We start from the raw sequence: 8,018 nt of genomic DNA, 5'->3' as shown, positions 1-8,018 counted from the left end.
GGTTACCCAATATCTATCGTCAGTACCCTAAAATGTGTGTACATACACCTTATGTAAGAGTCATATGCAAGAATGTTCATAACAGCGCACTTGTGATGGCCTTGGACTGAAAACAAGCGAGCTGTCGGGCGGTAGCAACCTCACAGAGAAGCTGGCGGGTATTTGTACTGGGTGATCTAATTCGTTTGTAGAATGCTGTGAAACAAGCAAGAGTAGAGTAGTGTAGGGTGCGTATTTTAGGTGAAAAAAGTTAAAAGGGCAAAGAAGTAATTACTAAAAGGTCAAGTTGTGGTTGCCGTTGGGATGACTGGTGTTTCTGATCAAGAGGGGACCCAGGCAGAGATTACCAGAGAGCCAAGAGTGTTTCTTTATTGACGTTAGTAGTAGCTACACAGCGTTTGGCTTTATAACTAACCCATTAAGTTACATAATTGTATCCGTCCATGTGCTAATATTTTATAATAAATGGGCTTTTTAAAAAGGAAAAAAATCATCTTCAGAATAAAAAAAATGTTAACTTTTGAGAACACTTTTTAAAAAACGTTCAAGCCCATCTGTTCTCTCTCGGCTTCATCGTCTCTCTTCCGCTCCTTTCTCCACTCCGAATGTCAGGCTAGCAGCAGGATCTTGTCATTCTCACCGGCAACCTTCACGCGGGAGCCCATTGAGCCGGTCACGTGGCTCTGGCTCAGCAGAACAAGAATGATGCACACCAGCCCGGAGCTTCTCTCCCCATGTCCCAGAAAGAGATCTGCCTTTATTACTCGTGCAGGTTGAAGAGGAGGAAGAAGAAAGGAAGCGGTCCCTGCTTATGAACCCGAGGGCACCCCCTACAGGTTCTTACCCACTACTCCTAGGTCTGCAGGGCACATATTCGGTGGGCTAACTGACTCTTCTAAAGGACACACTCCAAGGACTTGCATGGTGATTCAGAAAGAAGGAAGAGGAGGGGGAAGGAAGGAAGGAAGGAAGGAAGGAAGGAAAGAAGGAAGGAAGGAAGGAAGGAAGGAAGGAAGGAAGGAAGGAAGGAAGGAAGGAAGGAAGGAAGGGAGGGAACAGTGGAGGCCTGGGAGACAGGCAATGTGTTTGCTGTGTGAGCACCTGGGTTTAAACCCCCATCATCCACCTAAAAGCCAAGGACAAAAGCTCACCTGTAACCCCAGACATGGAAGGCAGAGACAGGCAGATGCTAGGAACTTGCTGGCTAGCCAATCAAGCTGAAATATTGAATCCAAGGTTCAGTGAGAGACCCAGTTTCAAAAACCAAGGTGGAAAGAGAGAGAGAGGGGACTTTGCTCAAGATCAACCTCTGAGCCGGGCGTGGTGGCGCACGCCTTTGATCCCAGCACTCGGGAGGCAGAGGCAGGCAGATTTCTGAGTAAAACCCTGTGTTCTGGACACCTGGAGCCACACCTAGATGGGCACATTCCCCATCTCCCCCAATATCTAGGTGCAGGTCAAACAGGCTGGAATAAAGACTTTCAGTTGGCTATAAACTAAACCTGAGTGGTCATCTCTAGTGGGCCACCCATAACGGAGTTTAAGACCAGCTTGGATTACCCACTGTGTTCATGTTCAATCAGGGCCATATAGCAAGACATTGTTTCATCAAACAAATAAAACAAAGGAATGGATACTAGAATATCATCAGACTGTTCTATGTCATTTTAAAGGAGCTTTGTAATGCAATTGCCTATAAAATATACATATACTATGTATTTATATAATATATACATATATATGCACATCACACTCTGTATATGCATAGAGAAAGGTTCACTATAATCCTGCTGCTTTCCTTTTAAAAAAATTACAAGTACTAAGGTGGTTTTCTTTGGTTGCTATCATTGTTTTTTTTTTTGGTGGTGGGAGTGAAGTGAGGTTTTGAGACCAAACTCAGAACTTTGTGTTGTGGACAAGCACTCTGTCATAGAACTCTATCTATCCACAGTCAGTTGGAGCTTAGGGCACTGGGTTGAAACTCAAGGCCCCAGCAAAGTTAAACACTTACTCTCCCACTGAGCTACTATACTAGCCTGGAACAACTTAGAAATATGTCCATAAGGGGTTCGGGACTCCTTTGTGTGGGGCCTAATTTTCCTCTCAGTGCAAGTAAGAGGTCTGCACAGAGAGTGTGAAGAATGACTCTCAGGGGTAGGTCAGGAAAGATGGCAGCCTTCCTCCTGGTTCTGTCTCTGGATCATTTCCTCTAAGGGAGCTAGCTTCCATTGCTTCCTGTCAGCAGCTGGCAATCACTTGCCGTTCGTGGGAGCCATTTCAGGAGTGGGTCTCCCAACCCTGTCTAGCTTTAGGTGGCTGTTACCCCTGCAGGGAACAGGACCTGTGAAAAGCCCATGTGCAAGAACCATTGAGATAAGCCACTCTGGATTCCTGACCCATAGTAGCCAATGGAAATATATTATTAAGCCACTAAATTCTGGGGCTGTTTTTTTAAATCAACAATAGATAGCTAACATCAATAGGAATGGGAGGAAAAGAGTGGAAGAAATTTTTATTTTAAAATTTTGTATTTGTGTATCTGTGTTGTTGGAATGATTAATAACTCTACTAGTTCTTAAAAAGACCTGGCCAGCTCCTCAATAATTGAGGCAGAGCCCTATTGGTTTAATCAGCTTTAGGACGATTACTGAACAATTACCCCTAAACTGCTTTTCTATATTAGACTGGCTCTGTATCCCCCACGTTACTTGCCAATAGTCATCCTGTCTGTGCTAGATCCATCAGGCCATTTCCTGTTCTCTATCTTCTTTCCTCCCTCCCCCATCTCCCCTTGTGGTCCCTACCTGTAATCCCCAGCCTGGTATCCGAAGGCCGGCCTACTTCTATTCTCCCCAGGAATTGACTGTCTGTCAGTCACTTTATTGCACCAGTCAGAGAATATATGGAACATAGTTTATTCAGCATCATTTGGTGTATGTGAGAATCTGCTCACCTGGACTGCAACCAGATCTTGGAGGCCAGTGGTTAGCATTTGAATACATAACAGCGCTAGATAAACCACCAAAGTGTCTGTGTGAAGGAACATATATATATTGGGGACTAACTCAAGGTTTCATATATGCTGAACAAAAACTTTGCCTCTGAGCTATGCTCCCAGTCCAGTGTTTGCAATTTTTTTAAAATAAAAGACAATCAGGTTAAATAACAGGGGCTTGGGAGACGGCTCTGTCCTCAGCTTGGGGACAGAGCACCTTCAGTGGAAGCATGAGGACCCAAAGTCACATAGTTTTCATCCCCATAAACCTGGACATGGTGGCTAGTCTGTCATCCCTGAGCCAGAGGCAAAGAGAAGGGAATCCCAGGAGCAAGCGAACTATCTAGACTACCTAGGGTAGCCAACTCCACACAGTTCAAGTTCAGGGAAATAACTTGATATTAACTGACTTCCACATGCAGTGCACACATGGGTACATGCACCCACATACACATTCAGGCATGTGCGCGCACACACACACATACACATGCTGATAACTAATCTTAGAAAGACGGGAAATTGAGCTTTAAGAAGAAGTATTAACTGATCATTTGCAAGAACCCAGAAAGACTAATACATAGTTCTTAAACATTTGTGAGGCAGTTTTGAGCCACGTGTGGGAGTGTGGGCCTATAACCCCAATTTCAGAGATAAGGACAGGAGGTCACAAGCCCAGCCTTGGCTGTGCAGTGAGTCTCTGTCTTGAAAAAGAAAAAACAAACAAACAAACAAAGAACGAGAGAGAGAGAGAGAGAGAGAGAGAGAGAGAGAGAGAGAGAGAGAGAGAGGGAGAGGGAGAGGGAGAGGGAGAGGGAGAGGGAGAGGGAGAGGGAGAGAGAACAGGGAAAGAGGGATAAACAGAGTGGGGGAATGAGGGAAAAAACCCACTCATATGGAGACTGCATATGTAGAGAATAGGCCAAAAATATATGTCTGTTCCCAGCGATATAAAACATGATATATTGCCAGTCATCAATCACTATTATGTTTTTCTGGCTGAATACAGCCATCCCTGACTTAAAGATTAGGAAACCACAGAAGGGCATTTCTCCCTGTTGCACAAACGTTTGCGTTTATGTTCACAAAGGACAAAGAACCCCTTTTGGCTTTTATTCCCCACCCCCTTAGAGAGTCAGTCATTCATCTGGTGGCTCTGCTCAGTGGCAACGGCACTAGTCACGATGCTAATTGAAATCACTTTCTCCTGGCCTCCGTAGCAGTCCTCTGGGTTGTGCCCATTAGAACACCGACTAGTATTTGTCTTCTCCTCACATCTCGTCCTCCATTTTAACCATTTTCTTTCTCTCCTTTGTACAGCTTGGGCAAATCAATCTAGGTAGGGTGTATAGTAAGGGTTTTCTAGAAAAATGCCATTGGCTTAACGACTTCCTCTACTCATAGTTACAGCTAATTCCTGTTGAGCTAATGGTTGCAGGGGCCTGATGTCTGCATCCTGTAGCAAACATTCCCATCATTTCTCCCTGCCCCCACTTACCAAACATTCTTCAGCTCTTACCAAAGCTGAAAGCCCCAGACTTCTCTGGGTATTGTATGCACTGTTAGATGGGTTTTATGCACCAGGCAGATTTCATTTAAAGTAAATATTAATCTCGCCCGGTATATAAATGAAACATCTGCAGTCTTCTGCATGTAATGATACCATCAGGGGAGGAGGGTGCATAAAGGGGAGGGGAAGAGGTCATTAAGAACAAAATGCTGGGCTAAGTAAGACAAAGGAATCTAGACGGAGACCAGTTGTCTGAAAACCTGAAGTAATTGTTCTCCTGGAATTGCGTCATCAGCCCAAGTGCTGGAAGCCAGTCCAGTCATGGTCACTCCAGCTAACCACCCAAGTAGTGCCAATCCAGGCTTTCTGGTGTTCAGACAGGAACCCGACACCCATTTCACACACTTACAACCTGTTAGTCAAACAGGTCTCCTATCATTCCCCACGCCCCTTTGCTGACATTAAATGGCACTAGAACTTTCCCAGAAGCCACTCCACTTTGACTGAACACCAGGCTTTCAGCTATTGGCTGTTTGTGGGCAAACGGGGTGAGATAGATTTGGAATAAGCTGGTTCAGAAAGTGCTATGCTTGTGTGGATTTATTTGGCCCTCTGATGTCTTCCTTGTTGTTTCTCCAGTTGGAATGCTTCAGATATTCACTTAAGTCTCCCATAGAAAAGCTGCTAATGCAAATTGGCATGTGTTTAGAATAGACTGTTGTCACCTTAACCTTCCCAGAGATGAAGAAGCAGGAAACAATGGACCAACTGGGACTACTTCTTTGATTTCTTCTTCTAAATACAAGAGGTCGTTGAGTTCAGACTGCCCCTTCCTTCTCCTGTCTCTGTTTTTTTCAGATGACTTAAATTTTAGCTACAACAGGAAGAGGTGGATCCTCAACTCTAGGACATTCCTCTAAAAACCGAGTTTTGACCTCTGTGCCCAAGTGATTATTGGTTATTTTAAGAGCATTATCAGAGTCTTTGACATTCATCTTTTTTTTTTTTTTTTTTTTGGTTTCCAATATTCATCTTCAACAGTGACTTTTTCATCTTAAAAATGTCTACAATGATACAAAACTATATAAATGGAAATGCCTGAATTCACTTTAAATACTCTTTTTTGGTTCTAAAATATATTTTATCAGAGACTCTGGGGGTAATATGTGTCTCCATGCTTGAGGCTTTCAATACAAGCACACACACACACACACACACACACACACACACACACGCACACACACACTATATTAGAAAGATTGAAAAGCTGTGAAAAAATAATAACTCACACAAATATTGCTAAATTAGAGTAAATCAGATGTGAGGTAGGGCACCACACTAACATACCAAATACAGTGCTGTCGGCAGGTAGACGCTGCTGTGTGTATACCTGGCACCAATAGCTCAGTAGAAGTCTCCACGGTCCCCTTTGCGCGTAGCGTAATACCGTAAGAATCTTTAGGTACGATTTTCTTTAAAAGTAGCTTTTCTAATTTAGAAATCAGACTTCTAATTTGTCTTAGAATATACTTAGTGGATGCCAACTCTAGTTATAGCAACATTTTGAACGCTAGCTGAACACTCAAAGTTAGTGAACACAACTGTTTGACTGTGTGTACTGATTGTTGTAAGTCATGGTGGGTTCATTCTTTTTCTTAGTCACGATTCCATCTCTTGCAGAAGCAGGTCAATGGTTCTTAACCATGCTCTCTGCCTGAGACCTCTAGAGAGACTTGGTCCCTGAGGTGCTCCAGCGAACATTTCTCTTCAAAACACTGGTTCCCTTCAGAATTTCGACACTCAGAGCAATGATTAAAAACACAGACGTAACACTTTAAGTGAACTCCTCAAAACTGCAAATGCTGCTTAGGAATGGACGGTGAAAACCGGGTCACAGCCAAGAGAGCTCTTTCAAGAAACTGGCCACCGTCCTGGGTAATGGGAGACTTTGGAAGTGATCACTCAAGGCTTTTGAGGAACAGAAATAGAACAATGTTGCCTCTCAATTTCAGGGCACTGTCTGAGTGACCCACTTGGCACCTCTAGCATGCCTTTCTCCAAATCCCTGTCTTAGTTGATTTTTTTTTCTTTTGTGATTAGCTTTAGATCCTTGGCCAGGTTGGTTTAATCTATCTATCTATCTATCTATCTATCTATCTATCTATCTATCTATCTTCTGTCATCTTATTTGTTTGTTTATTCTTAATTTGATACAGGGTCTCCCATATCCCAGGTTAGCCTGGGACTCACTATGTAGCTTGTGGCTTGCCTCGAACCCGTGATTCAACTGCCTGTTTCTCCCAAGTGCAGGAATTGCAAGCATGCACCACCACTCCCAACATGGATTTCTTATTTAATAAGCCCACTTTCTCTGCTTGTCATTCCTTTACCCTACTCCCAAGGTTGTGGGCAATTGAACAAATTACACTAGGAGACCAGGGGAGTCATGGGAAATCCTAGGTAGTTAGGAAATCCAAAGAAAGTGAAAACAATTTTTATATCAGAGAGGAGTCCTTCAAATTGTGTGGCCCGCTCATCTGGGAACAGAAGCTAAAGAGTGCTGGAATCTGTTTCGAGAACGAGGGAATACAGATGCTAGGACATACCTCGGCACAGGATAGTCATTAGGGTCACTCGCCCACTCCCTCTGGCGCCCCCTTTCCGCCAATAAGAGGATTTCACTTCATGGCCCAGTTTTGCTTGCTGGCACCATGGAGCTGGGTCCTGCTAATCCGAAGATAACAAAAGCAATATATACTTACGCTGCCAGAGCCCTTAAGACACCAACCATTTCCCCTTAGCCCCGTAACAGGCAAGATGGAGATGGCTTCCACAGCTCCGGTTCCTAGTTCCGCACAAGGCACCAGGGGAATGAGCAAGAAACAATTTCATCTCCGGCCACAGAGACTTGGGCGCTTTTCTTTCAGAGTAATTACGGTGCCTTGTTTTTGTTTGTTTGGTTGGTTGGTTGGTTGGTTGGTTGGTTTTTCTTGCTGAAGAGCCCAGTGTAAAAGCCAGCAAGAGAAACAGTTAGCAGCTGCAGGGGTGTCCCGTAGGGCCTCTGCCTTCCCTCCACTAAGACAAAGAAGCCGTATTTCCCGACTGAAGCTTGACTACACTTCTCTTTCCCTCCAGCCGCCTTTCAGAAAGTTGAGATAGGAGAGTAAACCGCTACCTGTGTCTTAGACTAATCCTCAGGAAAGCAGTGAGAAACCACCTAGGGGTTTTGGTTTGTTTGTTTGTTTGTTTGTTTGTTTTGGACTTTGGTTTTACTCTTGGGAGAGATGAGGACATGTCTTCCCCACTCTCATTTCTTGTCTTTTTAATTTATTAAAATACTGCTGGGGGCTGGAGAGATGGCTCAGAGGTTAAGAGCACTGACTGCTCTTTCAGAGGTCCTGAGTTCAATCTCCAGCAATCACATGGATGCTGGATGCATGATGGCTCACAAGCATCTATAATGGGGTCTAAGGCCCTCTTCAGGGTGTCTGTAGACAGCAACAGTGTAGCCAGACA

The sequence above is a fragment of the Mus caroli genome, unplaced genomic scaffold, assembly GCF_978045245.1.
Source record: "Mus caroli unplaced genomic scaffold, Mus_caroli_1 scaffold_2, whole genome shotgun sequence".
NCBI classification, from domain to species: domain Eukaryota; kingdom Metazoa; phylum Chordata; class Mammalia; order Rodentia; family Muridae; genus Mus; species Mus caroli.
Note: the sequence above shows the minus strand (reverse complement) of the source record.